The sequence below is a fragment of the Larus michahellis genome, chromosome 9 (assembly GCF_964199755.1).
Source record: "Larus michahellis chromosome 9, bLarMic1.1, whole genome shotgun sequence".
Classification (NCBI taxonomy): Eukaryota; Metazoa; Chordata; class Aves; order Charadriiformes; family Laridae; genus Larus; species Larus michahellis.
The window spans coordinates 34,504,390-34,521,117 of record NC_133904.1 but is presented as its reverse complement, the minus strand read 5'-3'; positions in this window follow the sequence as shown (position 1 = coordinate 34,521,117).

Below are 16,728 nucleotides of genomic sequence, written 5' to 3'. Positions count from 1 at the left end.
AATTCAATACCTTTTGTGTTAGACTAGACCTCCAGTTGTTTTGTGGAGAAGATAAATCTAAAAAGCACTTCAAGCATAAAGCTCATCACACTTCTATATCAACACCAGTTTTACTTCCAAAACAGAAAATTTCTGGGGCACGTTTAATCTTCCTACATTCTTTATTGGTCCTTTGCCCCATGGGAGCTAGCTGAAGGTATCGTCTTAAGAGATCGACTTAGAGCCTGCTGTTGGAGCTCACCAGCCAGGTGATCTGCACCAAGCAGGATGTGTCACCCAGTCATTATCAGGCTCAGTTTCCTGTTTTGCAGCCGAGTTCTCAGCTCTGCCTCAAGAAGCTCAATTTCACCAGCTGGATCTAGTAGCCAAGTTTATTTACCATTGATTTACACCAGTGGCAAGGTTTTCTCTTTCATTTGATAACCAAGGTACTGACAACACCGGAAAGAGAAAGAACTGAGAAAAGTAATTCTGACAGCTGTAATTTTAATCGAAACTTCACCCACCCTAGCAAATTTTGATCTTTCTCTTTACCTGGCTCCCAAACATTTGAACTCCACTAACTTAATATTGACACTCATTAAACCAAAGACAGACTGAAGTGGATCACATACCTATGCCTCCCACTTCTTTCCACAATTATGTTTCTTACTCCTGTTCTTAAATGAATACATATTACAGTAAACCAATGTTTTGTTTTTAACTAAAAGATACCCAAGGTTATGTCAAAGCACACAGAAAATTTTTACATCGTGTTTTGCATGATTTTTGCACACCACAGTTTTTGAAATATGCAGTGAAGATATAATTTGCATTATTTCAGTAAAATCTGTTTCAAATTAATAAGTTTTATTAAATTACTTGCTAATTTGAAATGTCAAACTTTTATACTCAGGTGTTTATACTCAGGCTCTTAGATCAGTGAAAAGGGACTGTCAAATACTTTCTTAATTTTAAAGATTATTTTATTTTTTAAGTAAAAGACTTACAGAGTAGACTTCCTTATTGTATAGTTCCTGATACCTTGAAATTACTATCTTATTTCAAACAACTACATAACATGTTTTTATTTTATCGGGGGTGGATTTTTGAAGGCTACTGCTGTCACAAGGGAAAAAAAAAAGCCTTCTTTCCACAAGCCAAAAAGGAACTTATGCAATATCCTATATAATAGCCTACCAATTGTTTCAGTTTGAAGTTTAGACGGATTAGAGGTAGTTCATTCTTTGCCCCAGCATGCTCTTGGGATGCTTCTGCACAGTTTGCCCAAGCCATATAAAATTGTTTGCAGCAATTTTGTAATATTTACTGCTGCCACTGGAAAGTAAGCTGAACCACCTAAAATAAGTAATTTTATTTATGAGTACAGAAACAGTTTAAAGCGGGACATCAGTGCTAATTCTTTGATTTCAGAATCCTCTGTTTCAGAAAGTTTTCAGTCAAAGGTCATTTGAAAAAAGTCTACCACAGACTACAAACCCCCCCACCCCACAACAGATAAAAGAAGATGGGACAAAACTGCCAATATTTGCAAACAGCAACAGCCAGTACTGGCAGTCACACTGCCTTGCTGTCAGGCCTCATAAATTAGTCAGTACCATGCGTGGCAAGTAGCCGGATGGTGGTCCTCTAGGGAACAGAGTTTTTATAGGCAGTAGTAATGGAGATTAAGTAGCTCTTCTCTTTTCACTGACTCACTACTGAATCAATGCCCCAGCACTGGTAATAAGGTAACTGGGGGACACTATACTGATCATCAAGTGCTAAAACAGAAGTACTAGGGTCTAACTGTGTAAGATAATTAAGGATACTTGGTTTGGTTTTTGCTTGTTTTTTCTTTAAAATACAATCATTACAATCTAGAACTACAAAAAGCACTACGAAAATGTGAAACGTGGTAACTGCTTGTTGACCATCTGAATCCTTGTGCTGCTTCCAGTGACCAAATGCCACCCACCCACCATGCAAACCACTGTAGGATTGAGGTTCCCTGTAGTTCTTTCTCTCAAGACCATTTTATCATGTACCCCATACGCTCCACAGATTGAGAGTGCAAAGCAGTTGGCTCATACACTCAACATACAGTTAGGAATTCTGTCTCAGGAATTAAAGTAATTAGAGATGGAAAATCTTGTTAATATACTTATCTTAGTTGACAAACATTGAATTCCTCATTTGTCTAGCTTTAACTTTTGATCTATATGAAATAATGAAGGAATAAAGCTTTCCGTAATTTAAACGATAAGTTGATCGTAGAAGGTGCATTGGTTGCACTGTAGTATTAGTTTAGGCCACCTCATAGTGAAAATGCTCTATTGCTTAAGTGACTGTCAAGTACAGTGAAAACCAAGTGCTCATTCTTTAGTTCAAATGTATCAATAGAAAAAAAACGGCCATTTTCAATAGGTCTGGCTCAATGTTGAGGCATACCGACCCTTTTTTCACTTCACATTTATTATCGGATGTCATGTCTTCTCCTTTTAGAATCATGTTTTATTCTGCTGTTTTTTTTAACATTAACTTTGCTATTTGACCATATTGTAAGCCTCTTGTTTCTATTCATACTGATACAAAGATGGCAAAACCAGAGGAATGTAACTTTGCTGATGAGAATTGTTTTTCCTCAGCAGTACATCCCTTCATTGCAAAAACTAACCTCTAAAGTGAAATCAGTGTATTTTGAGTTCTGACTGGGAGTCTGAATCAGAGCTTAAAACAAATCCAACAAAAAAAAAAAAAGATATTAAAATTTTTAAAAAGTATCAAAACACAACATACTCATGAACAATAATGTGATATATAATCTTCCAAATTATTTTTGTTTTCAGCTGACAGCTGAAAAGCTGAGAATAACATTCCTGGGCAAATACCAGTGCACTACTGTGTCTGGGGTTTTTTTTTGTTTTGTTTTTAAAGTAAACTCAGAATCCACAAATTGCACTGGTTCTGTATATTTTTTAAGCTGTTTCATTAAGATATTTCAAGCTTTCTGTACCTAATCAGGGGAATTTAAAAGAAATACAAAGTCAGTAGAAGTAGCAAAAGCGCACTGCTACTTATAAAGTGTAGTGGTGAACACCACTTTGTGAAGGTTTAGTCTTATTTTTATTCTGTGCAGAATATACAAAAGGTCAAAATAAATTGCCTAGAGGCATATCAGTAGCAAAAACAGTATACCTCCTGTTGCCTAGACATCACAGTGGTTTCTAAGTTAGTCTACTTAAGAATTGAACACCGGCTCTGACTAACAAACCACACAATGGGATTATTTTCTCATCAATCAGACAGTAAGACTGAATTACAATTTTTCCCTCCACGTTATACTGCTCTGTAATGGTGGTCATGAGGATTGTAAACTCTCCAAAGACGTGACTCAGTTCAACGCAAGAAGTTGGAGCATGTTTTTCTTAGCTGTTTAGCGTTCTATAAAACATATATGTTACAGCACTTGGATTTCAGAATTGCTATATCTAACACTGTTACATCATTAGTACAGAGACAGACTATTTTTAAAGCACTATTGCATTCAGTATTTGGAATTGAATTTATTTAGAGAGAGGACACTGACCAGAGGAAATTAGAACAGCTAGTTATAGAGCCACTACACAATACTTTTAACATCTCATCCTCATTGAAGAAAAGATGTAGTCATGTGGAATTAATGTATGGCATTAATAACAATGTGGATTTGTAAAAGGAAAGATGCAGTAGAAAGGATCTCCATTCATTTCCGTTTATAATGTCTTCAGTTTGGAAGTGTGGTATTTTTTTATTTCAGTGATAAATCTAGAAACACTTAAGCTATTACAAAGAATTACATCCTATTGATGAAATGCTGCAGACCTGTTCTATTGCAGTCTAATGGGAAAAAGACACAGTGAATAATAAGAAATCATAGGAAGACAAAACATCTTAATTAGCTAGATTCTACTATAATTCTATTGTAAATTTTGTACCACTGTGGCAAACTATTTAATTTAACATAGGAGTTCAAAATACAGTCATGCAGTAAACACCTATTACAATATTTTACAATGTCGGAGCCTAATCCTATTCCCATTTAAATTCTCATTGACTATAGAAACCCAGTATGCAAAGTCAGCTATATTTCCAAAATTATTCTTTTTACATTTTCATTGTGAGACAACGAGTATCTGGGAATTTGTCCCACACAACTAAAGTTAACTACCATTCACCTCGTGTCCCTACTTCCTTTTGCCCCATCCCTCCTTAACAACCATCAATAAAAACATGTGCGAGACGGGAATGTTTTAAGCACTAAATTTTTGAGATTTTTCTGGAGCTGTTCTTGAAGGACCTACTTGAGCAGTCAATATCTCTGTATGTCTCTTGGCCAATGTTACTTTTATTAACTTGTTGTCATGCCTGGATCTTGTGAAAATTTTCAGAAATACTGAGCAGCCAGAAGAGGAGGAATAAGTGGTTTCTGTTATACAAAGGAATTATCAAGGAAGTTTCCTTGTCCCCGACAATGAGTGCTGCCCTTTATCCATTTTCTAAACCTTTTTCAATTACAAGCAAACAAGTCAGCTTGGTATAAAAATGGTGAAAACAATTTTTTAGTGAAGGATCTTCAGGATTCTTTTATATTTCTTTATGTGATTTTTATTTTTTCTTCTTCTGCTTTCTTTTATTACTGTTCCAGCACTCCACATTTTATTGATTTTAGTATAATTCCTTAGAACTGTCTATATGTGAATTTGGTTGCAGTTTCCTTGATCAAATCAAGAAAAAAAAATTGTAGAGGACTTCAAATATGTATGTGTGTGATTTATTACTTCCTTATTAAGTACCAGCTATCACTTTTCCTGTCCTGGAAGCGTTCCCTATACTGAAGTTTCCCAAGTCTTAGTTGCCTTTCTTCCTAGCAGGTCTAGCACATCTAAGACATGGTATCCTACAGAAACAACTTTTAAATTTATTTCAATTCTAAGCTCATAAAAGGATTTAGGAACATAAATTAGTTTTAGATAAGCAATTGTGACATTCACACCTCTCACAAGAGCCCCAAAGTTCTGAAAACCTTAATTCGGAATAGATGACATGCTTGAATAGTTTGCATTGCTAAATCCCAAGGTGCCTAGACTTCTGCAGTGGAGCATACTCAGAAGCAACTTAGTTTTATAAAAACTAAGCTGCTCCCCCTCCCCAACTGTAGATGTAATCACACTTTTTCATTTTGTCAGAATCCACAGATTCACAGATAAGCCTTACCGCGATCCATCTAGATCAAAATTTCTAATTCCCTGCCATCAGGGCCACCCTTCAATACTTAATCTCAATGCCAATGTATCACATGCATAACTGAAAACACTCTTGAGAAAAATGCAATGTCCTTCAATGGATGACTGACAAGCTGAGAGGTTTTGGTGCGGTTTTCGTTCTTTTTGGGTTTGGCTCTTTCAGTTTTTATTTAAAGCTTCAATATTAAGTGTCTTCCAGAGCAAGGCAACTTACCTACATACTCTGCTAAAGGTGAACTATGTTTTTCTCATCTTTAAGGATTGTCCAACAGGCAAGGCCTGATTACGTATATTGCATTGGTTAGGTTATGGTTAGGACTGGATTCCTTTCTCCATGCTCTTACCAACTCTGTTACAGGCACCAAACACTGAATGGTTAGGAATCATTACACTGTCCCTTTTCAGCTCCAAAACTACATTAAACATTTATTTTTAACTTTATCCTTCTATCTGTACACTTGCATCTCAGTTGCATTCTTTCAAGCCTTATTTTGTATTTCCGTTTATGCCCCTATGTTATTTCTATACTGAGCCTTTTCCATCAGCTAAATTCCCTGACAAAAAAAAAATCAGCTGTCAGAAATACTACCTGCCATTTGTCTTTTTGTTTTTTTTAAACCCAAATTCCAATATCATACAAGCAACAAAAAGGATAATCTCCACACAAGACTGTATTTTACAGCTAAAGCAGTTCAATAGTTTGTTGATAAATCTTTAATATAAGCTGACTGATCCGCTAAGGAAAAGACTGAACAGTAAAACTAATACTGAATGTCTTCCCCTTTTTCTCACCCTAATCTGTGTGTGTTATTTCAATTAAAATATTTGCAGATATCTGGGAATCTAATTTAAATCCACTGATTATTTTTTAGTTCATGCTAAGGCTAAGCTAGAGAAAAAGACCTCTGCTCTTGGATCTGGTGCTACCATCTGTGATCCCTAAGGTGACCAGAGACTGTTTCTAAATCTAAGGCAAATTTGATTTGTGTGTGCATGTGACCCTCAAAGATTTCTTTGATTCCTTAAAAATACTAATTTTTAATCTTGGAAATTAAGGCCCTGTCAGAATAAAATTAAAGGAAAACAACATTTATTTTCACCCAGAAGCACTTCAGAATGTTTTAACACCTAAGCAAGCTTAATGGGTTTGACTCGCTACAGTTTCACCTCATAATCATTTCAGTGTGTGCAGGCTGAAAACAAAACACTGAACTCCAACAGAGCACCCAGACCTAACCCCTTTCCCTCAGTCATCCAGAATTCTGCCTCTAACTTAAGAGGAAATGGTGTATCTTAAGTCTTACTGTTTATTCTTTGGAATAAAGACATTGACACATTAAACATGACATTAATCATCTTATCTGTCAGTTATCTGTCTCTTTTCTACTCAAATGATGAAGTACCTGCTAATAAGACACTATTGACCATTTCTTGAATAGACTAAGTTTAGAGTGAAATTTTAATTTCAGAAATAAAAACTGTTATCTGTAGCTCATAAACCAGTTTCAAACAGACTGTGTGCATGTGAGAGAAAAAATAAATGAACTTTTCAGGTCTGTCTCCCTCTATTTCCATTTACACCAGTTACCATTTCAGGGGAAGGTCTGCTTCTCTGAAGCATGTTCCCCAGAAATCCTCAACATCAAGTTGCAAAGGGGCTAATTTTAAATATTGAACTCCATTAATTAAGGAAATTTATTTTACCAACAGTCTGTGGTGGAGGTACACAAAAAAACTGTAAGTGTACTTTTCTTTTTGTTCTTTGACAGACTAGAGCAGTCCTATAATATGCAGGTATCACTTTAGACAAAATAAAGATTTCAAGTGTCATTTACGTATAAGCAGAATTGAGAGTTAATAAATAGTTGTCCGTGGCTTCTCTTTGGAAGAAAACGTCTTGTTATATACTGAAGTGTTACAACTCTAAATAGCATCAGTAACAGTGGGTTTCATATCTAATCATGAAAAAAAACACAGCACGAGATAGGTAGAAAGTCCCTTTCATTAGCATCCTGACTCACATCAGAACTTCCTGTGAAAAAACCCTCAGGCTTTGTATCCCTGAGAGCATTTGGTGAATTTTGAGACTACACGTCTTAGTTCTTTAAGAAACAGTTGGATACTGACTTGCCACTAAATTGTGCATCTAATTTTTGGTTCAGCCATGCTGTACTGTAACGCTTTGAGAGAAACTTTGCATTAAAGGACAGGTCATAACTGCTTAATTATTTTCCACAGCATTAAACCCCCCCAAACTACAACTAGAGGGGATGTTGGCAGAAGAATTAAGGTAATTACCATCAGCACAGCAATGAAATACTTTTCATGGGCTCAGTTGCTGCTACAATGGACAAAAAACCAAACAGTCTGATCAGAGCCTGTGATCCACCTTTCATAGTGCAAACACATGCAGATAGCAAGGTAGCGTCAGCATTTCCTAGTTTGCATTTTATCACTTTTGTTTCTTTTGCTTATGAATTTTAAAATACAGAAACGAATTCTAATATTCAACAAATGTATTTCACAGTTTTTCCAGTTCTTGGATCAGCAGTAAATTTGGCTACAGCTGAATTTATACCAGAGCAATACTAAACAAAGACTGAGTCTTCTCAAAAGGTGATTGCTTTTTTGAGCAAACCAGACATGCACAGCCACAGCAGGCATTCTGGCAAGAGTACAAGGGAATTCTGATTGAAAAAAGATGCGCGGAGGGTAAAATCCTTATGTCCTTGTGCCACCGCTCAGGAAGTGCTTGGAAGGCCACATTACCAGATTATATAATGTTCTAAAAATGTACTGTATCCTTGTTCTAATCTCCACCATAGAAACTATAATATTTAATAACATTTAGCTTCAGTAATATATTAGTTCTGACTAAATGTATCATATGCATATATATAACCTTGCAGTGGCACTTTGGAGCCATAACCCAGTAGCAGGGAAGCTATTCACTTGCATACGCAATCTGTGGCCCGGTACCTGTCCCTGGCTCGCATCTCAGAACTGTGGACCCAAATTACAGTGAAAAGTTTCTTTTGGTCTAAGACAAGGAATGAGAGCGTAACAGAAGTACTGCTGAGGGTGCAACTTACAGATTCATGTTGCATCAGTTGTATGAACATTTAACACATTCAGCACCTAGGGATTTGGTAAAGAATTCTGTTACTCATGTATAGGGAAACAATAACCCGTATTGCTATTTGGTTAAAAACAGTTCATGTAACTATTAGTTACATATGGTACAGCGATGCATTGAAGTTGAATTGTTCACTTTTTACTACTAGTCAGTACATAAAATATTCATAGCTATCAGAGGAAAGCTTCCAGTAAATTCTGTGATCTTTGAGTGACCTCAAGCAAGAAAGAAAAAGAGATGGAAGAAATTAAAATTAGCTTGCAACACTACAGCACCGTCAAGCTTACACTGATGAAGTCAGCTTTGATCTCTTACAACTGCAGGTCTGTCACCAAATTTGCAACTATGAAGGCAATCGTGTCAACACGTACTCCGACAGAAATACGTACAGTGTAGGTATGACTGAAAGAACACATTTCCACAAAAACTTCAACATCTGCAATGTCTGAATGGCAATAAATTCTAGAAAAGCAAAGCACACATTAGGAGTGAGACGCAGAAGACAAAATGGTACTTCTTTATGATGGCAAAGTTTAAATACTAAGACAGAGAATTGAGAAAGAGTATGTGGCTAAGATATACCTAAACTAAACAGAGAATTCACCACTGGAATAAAGACTGTATTAGAACGATGGCAGAGTGAGCACTTGGTACAGACTTAAAATATTAAAAGACTGTCTTATTGAGAACAGATATTTTTTTTTTCTCTAAAGTCAGTCTCTCTAAGTCAGAAATGTATGCATTTCAGCAATTCCATTCTCAGCTACAAAAAAAAGGCAGGGAAACACTGAGAGGTCCATAAGATAGTAGTAAAATTGACTTCTTGTGGTTTATTTTAATTGCATGGTTTCTTAAGAAAAAGGATTACGTGCTGTTAAAGAAAGGTTTTGGGTTATTAGGTTTTTTTGGCTAACCAGTGGTGAAGTGAAATAAAAAACACTACAGAAAGTATCTTTTTCCTGAGTTCTACTCATTTTCAATATCGAATAATGAATATGCTGGAAAACCCAGAGCACAGACCAAAACAAATTTTAACCTTTCTTTTCAGTGACATGATTTGTTTTTTGGTGTTGTTTGTTTGCTTGGTTTTTTTGAGGGCTAAAGTGGAGGAGGCATTTTAACATTCATGGAGACATCAAATACTGTTTTGATACTTCTATTAGCGTTGCTTTATTCTATAACATTATTATCCAGGCAGTGATGTACAGAAATCAATAACACAGTGGAGGTGTTAAACGGGAAATTGCTAGATCAAACAGAATATTTCATTACCCTTTCCCAGATGCATGTTTTTGTTTTGTTTTTAATCTGCTCTACTAATGACCAAAAATATCAGAATCACAGTCTATGGCTTGAATCTTAACATACAATTATCAAAGAGTGCTTTCTTGAATATGATTATTTTCCTGTACTTTGTAGGAATTTGCAGCCTGGCACGTCTGTGCATTAAGTATTTCCCAATATGCAAGGTGAACCAGAGAAATACTATTAAAGTGAAAAAAAAAAAATAAAGAAAAAAGAAAAAAGGAATTTTCTTTAAGAGGACTTGCATGTCCTCCATCCCTTTCTGAAGTACTCTTCCTGCTTTTCGAAGTCATGAGAAACTAGACTCAAAAACATTTTAAAGTTTACAGGTAAACAGGCCCATGAGGAAAGTAAATATCTACGACTTCTTTGCCCCAGAAATGAAAGTGTGAAGTGAAGTAAAACTAATGACCTCTGGTAGCACGAGACAGGCAATAAGAAGCCAAACCTCCACTGACAATAATTTAAAATCACATCCCTATTTAACCACAGCTATAGTTTTGTGATCTGATAAATTTTCACACCCAGATATGTACTGTAATACAGGTACAATGAATGGGAGATGCATTCAGACACTGTCTCTAGTTAGTCTTCACTGTCTTAAATGCAAATACTAAAGAAAGCGCGCTCTGGCAAAATTTCCCTGAAGGAAAAAAAAAAAAAAAAAAAGAACACACAACAAGAAAAACAGACAAAAAAAGATACTGGGCCTTCTAGGTTATTTTTATTCCCTAACTAAAATTCAGTCTCAATGAAATTTTCTCCCTTAGAAAGTACTAATTACAATACAGAAACTACAGTTACTTTCAAATCACAGCAGTGTAGTACTCTTGGCTCTTGCATATTAACGTTTCTTAGAAATTCTATTGCATGTTTTAACTTTTCGGGTAGTTTAAATGTCTAAGTTAGATTATATGAATAATGTAAGATCGCTAAATTGTCCTCCTCTCTATACTGACTGAAAGGGAAAATTGAGTTAATTACACATCAGTGATTTATCTAGAGTCCATAGTCTGACTATCCAACCATTTAGGTGTTTAAGTTCTAATTTGGTTCATAAAGATATGAGAATGCCTGTCTTCGTTTGTTAGGCCATGTAGAACTACATCCTAAGGAAATTCTGTCTTTACTTTCCACAACAAAAGCTGATTGAAAAACTCAGTGAATGAATGTATGTATGTATAAAGCTGACCTTATTTGACTGCTCCAGTTCTCAAATATTTACTTACAAAGCAGAATATTCACGTATCCTCAAGTCAGTAGGACATAACAAAGAAAATAATTGGCATAAATCCAACATACAGGTCATTATATACGTGGTCTTTATGAAAGGAAGTAACAAGGAGAACAATCCAGAACTACCTAGAATCATCAGTACTAAGGGTGCTAAAAAGCAAAAGCAGTGTCATTGAGATGCTTGTTATGCTGTTGGCATATGACTATGCTATTCATCATGGAGGCAGTTACGATGTCCAACAGCATGTTATTTCAAAGAAGCATCAGAGAAGTGCCAGACAGAGCATCAGCGCAGGAACTGACAGATCTCTGCAACACAGGCCTGTAGTTGAAGATACCAAGCAGATGCACTTGTGATGTGTCATCAGATTCTCTTTTGCATTTACTTAGTGTAGATCAAAGCATCGACACAGGGGATGAAAAATTGCTGGCTCTGTTCTATCACAGGGATTCTTTGATCACAGGCTACATTAAAAAAAAAAAAAAAAAAAATCGAAATACATATCTTTATTATGCCTTGGTGCATTTACTGGATCCAAAAAAGTCTAGATGCATGCTTTGTCAACACCATAAGTATTGTTGAATACTCACTTGCACCTTGACTGGATATTCTCTGGACATCATCATGCACTATGAATATAGTTCTGTTATCATAATCTGTATTTGCAAAGGTCGTAAATCTAGTGTCTGTACAATAATAATATAGTATCATGAGATAAGACTCTCTCAATGTGCCTGAGTAGATCTGTGCAAATTCAGGAGTTAATAGGCTTCTCACCTCTTACCCCATAACAGTCAAAGCTGTTTACATTGCAAGAATACATTGCCAGGCAAGTCTTCCAGTGCTCAACACAGCTGATTCCTAAAAATGTGCTACACATTCTTCTAGAAATTCCAAGTTATTAGAAATTTCTGTTATGTTAACACATATGGCTTAAAGTAGCCAAGCAAGGTCAACAGGTGCCCTTCAAGAGACACTAATTCCTGCCTTGTGCTAAAATGTTAATAGTGATAAAGGGTAAAGGGTGATAAAATGTTAATGGTAAAATATTGATAATAGCCAGCCTGCTCTTACATGAGTTCAGTGAAGACTGTGCAGCTGCCCAGACTTCTATAACTTTTTAAACAGGAACACACATTTTCATACTTCTCCCTCCCTGGATGCATCAAAACTTGACTGGGCATGACCCCAACCAACCAAGCATACATTGGCTCTGTCCTGAGTGAAGGATTGGACCAGATATCATCCAGAAGTCCCTTCCAGCATCGGCCAGTGAGTCTATACCTCAGAGTTCTTGTTGATTCATGGTTAAATTTATACTGCTTATTGTTACAGAATTTGTAAAAAAATCCAAACTTAAAATTTAAATTTTAAAATGTATTTATTTGTACAACATCAGGAAAAATGGGAATACAACATTTCAATTTCTCTTTTTAATTTTAATCACTATTAGCTTTCCCCTCGCACTCCCCTGCTCATAGCATTAAGATGTAGTCAGAAATGCAATATTATTAGAGAAGTTTGAAGATTTTTTTTTTAAACTTATTCGAGCAAAACACAATCTGTGATTCTTGATATTCTCCTTGCACTGGTTTTATTTTCAGTAACAATGCCACCTGCAGTGCTAAATAGAAGAAATGTTTGAATGGTGCATGCATCGTCTCCTGAAAACTGGCATTTGAGCAAGGCTATTAAGCAAAATTTTTATCCATAGTACGCAAGAATCTCAAACTAAGGCAATATCCTCCTAGTTTCTCTTTCATATTCAAACTTACCACAATTTCTCTATTATAACTACAATTGATCAAGAGTGCTATACTAGTTTCAAAACACATTATGTGTGCTGGGGCACCAAGAAGCAACCATGGCCTGTAGGCAAGCTGGGGAACTGGAAGCCCACAATCAATAGCACTCAGGACTCAAGCAGCAAAATTCCAACATTCATCTGCTGCAAAAGAAAACATTTACTCTTCAAGTAAAGAGAATCATGACTGAAACAGTCACAGCGGTACAGGTCAGAGAAGCAGCTTCTGGCTAGCTACATTCACACTACTTGGAAGCCTTTTACACCATGATAGGCTGCTGGCATATGGTCACAAACTAAGTGGTTTAGCTTTCACTTGGAGTGCTAAGCATATGGATGAAGCTATGTAAAGAAGTTTTTATCACTCCCACATAGATATCCAAAGGATCCATTCTCCCAGATTATCAGTTTAGTTCCTGCATAAGTACCAAGCTCACATAAATATTATTTTAAGATCAGAGATATGAACATGGGGTCAAGGAAGGAGTTCAGAGAGATACTTAGAATTTATGTATTTCATTATTTACATCATGGTACATTATGTCAGAAGCACAGCACTGAAGACAGACAACATTTTTCCCTAAACAACACTCCCCCCTTGATTTTTCCCCTCCCTCAAACACACTGAATAACAGACTTCCAGTATCTGTATACTCTTACTTGTAGCAGGTGCAACCAGTTCTATCTGTATCCTTGGTCCCTCACTCATTTAATTTTTTTTTCCAGATTTCTGACTCAGAAGAGTCATTTCATTAAGTAATGCTTAGATGTAGGTGGCTTAGTGCTTAACAAGTAAAGAAATTCAGGATGCTAGTGTGATCTGTATGACTGATCAATAAAAGAACAAGCAAATCTTTATTAATAAACCCTAATGCATCTCTGAAAGCACTTCAAATCAGGATCAAACTATATCATATTGATAATACCAGTATTAGCCCACTGTCAGACCTTTAACCGAGTTCAAAAGTAAAGTGACTTCAACATTATGTGTTCCATCATGATTACAGCATTAATATCCTAATTTTGAGTGGATTCAAACTTATACTGCATAGCTATTGCATGGTAAAGGTTAATATATACAAATGTTAGAGTAGTTTTAAGTATGTTATACTTCTTATGTGAATAACTGTCCAATATTTTAAACTGATTACTAGTAGACACAAAGGGAAGTTTCTTCCTGCTTCTCACTCTTCCCATCTTGATAACAATTTCATCACCATTACTGTGCTTTTGTGTTACACTAACCAAATCTGAAGCCTTTTTGGCTACAAGCATATAGAACACTACTTGTTCAAATAACACATTCACAACTTTCCTCCCTTTGTTTTCTATACTCCTACTGCCCTCCAACTCTTCTTTATAGTCATGATCACAATGGTAATATCCAAGAGACAAGAAAGGCATGAATCCCGCTGTATTCAACTCTATACCACACAGAAATAATTGCCCTGACAACCTTGTAATATAAAAGAAGCAAACTAGATACAGGGTATAAAAGTATGTCATAAAGGCAGAGGTGACAAGCCACTATAGCAATTACATTATCATTTATAAAATATTTTACTTTTTTAGAATACTGAGTCTGCTTGAAGGACAGGAAAAAGAAAAATCCAGGAAATTCATCAAGACTAAGTTTCTGAGTACCTGCATCTCTGTTTCTAGAATTCCTAAAAACCACCAAAGTTCCTAGAAAGCAGGTAGGAGTTCTTAGACTGAAAAAGGAGCATTCATGGAAAGCATTAGAAAAAAATATACAGAGGGATACCTAAAAAAGCAGGTGTGAAACTTCTAAAAACCCGTTAAGGTATTCCTAAAAAGCAGACAGAAAAGTAATAGAAAGTTCTTGGGGGATTCCTAGAAAGCATCAAGAAATAGCCTTAGAAACCATATGTGGCATACATAGAACACAAGAAAAAAATCTTTTTTGTAGAAAGCTATTGAGAAATTCATACAAAGCAGGTGGATAATCCCATATGGGGCATCCCCAGAATGCACAAGTTTCAAACAAAGCTCTTGAGGGCTCCTGAAAAAGAAGGAAGAAATCTTCCTTTCCAAGAAGATTTGGTTTTGCCACAGTATTTCTCTTCTCAGTTCAAGAAAATGTGTTTTATTCAAGAGGCAAGAAAGTTCTTGATGTTATAAGCATTTCTCCTATTGCCCCAAGAAGATTTGGTTTTGCCACAGTATTTCTCTTCTCAGTTCAAGAAAATGTGTTTTATTCAAGAGGCAAGAAAGTTCTTGATGTTATAAGCATTTTTCCTATTGCCCTCATTCCCTATAGGTCAATAGACAAGTATTGTCTGCTGACTTACTGTACAGAGGAATTTTGGCTCCTGAAGACAGAGTATTCATAAGACCTTCTCTATCACATAGATTCTGTGACACTCCACAGAAATATTATACTCAAGGAAATATTAGGCAGACTAAACAAAAAGCCAGTTCAAGGAGACTAATGAAAACAAGTATCTTCAGATGAAAAGTGCTCCTTTTTCCTCAACATTGACTGGTTCCAAATTCTAAAGTGACATACATTTATAAAGTCAGCAGACAAAAGGCCAAAGATTTACTCCACTTGCAACAGGCAAATGAAGTTAACGTGATCATCTGGTAACATTTACCAGAAATGGTAGCATTAATAGGCCATGTAATAAGATGTTTAGAAAATGTAAGAGGATTTGAGACTACATCCAAATATTTAATATGAATTTTAATCCAGATGGCAAGCAACACACAAAATTATAAAAATAAACCGAAACTGATGCTAAGGGTATAGGCACCTTTAGATGAGTGCCAGCTGTTCAGCTATTGCAGTTTTATGCTTCTTTGAAACACTCGTGCCTATTAAGCACATGGACCACATGCTCTTTATTGCTGACTAGGTGCTGCAAAGTTCTATGAAGATGTTTAATGTGTCATAATTTAAAAAAATACAGACATAAATACATAGAACACATGCATTTCAAGTCCAAGAGCAGTGAAATGACAAATATCATTACTGATTTTATTCATTGTGCTTTCTGTTCTTTTCTGTTGCTAGCTCCACAGGTATTAAACCCAGCCGTGAATCATTACATTGTCATGTAATTTGTACATTATCAACACAAAAGGTTGAGCTTCCTAAATAGGCTAAGCAGTCTTCCTTTGTTGTGGCTAAAAACAGCATTTAATCATTTATGAGAAACAAAGCAGCTCTAACAGAGGAAACTATCAGGATGAATCACCGTTAATCCTAAAATAACTAACAGTCAAGTGTTTGTGAAACCCACCTGGGAAATACCCAAGTTCAAGTCCCTAACCTGAAGTAGGCACCTCGGAGACTTACATGAGATACTTGAGTGGAATGCAATAATATTCACCATAAATACCAATAAATTAAAGATACTTACTGTACTGTCTTCAACTCCCGTTCAAAAAGTATTTAACTTTCACACTATGAGTGACTTTCAAAGCAACACATTGTATTAACAGCTTTAGCAAAAAAAAAGATGCAACTCAGTATATGCAATATAAATTAGACAGCAGTAATGAAAGGACACTCTCTTCTCTCATAATTATTTATATTATATCATTGTTGAGACTTGCACAGAGCACCAGAAAATCTCCTTTACTTAAAATGTCATGGGGGGTTGGACAATATGTAAGTACTCTTCAGATTACACTCAGTATTCTTAATTCTGAGGTTACATTTAGTTTTGAACACATTCCTGGGAAGTTTTTAGGGGTATGAAGTAGGTCTTTCTTAACACTACATGACAAATTTTAGGCTCACAAATTCTGAAAGTTTTCTCTTGAAGTGTTTTTCTTAAAAAAACAAACAAACAAAAAACAAACCAAAAAACCCATACTATGTACTATTGGGGTTTACACACAATTTTAAACAGGACACATCCTGATTCACTGGTAAATTAAATGCTATCAATTAGACAAGATCAATAATTGTGTAAGCTCTAGTACTATTGTAACCTCATAATCTGTATCATTA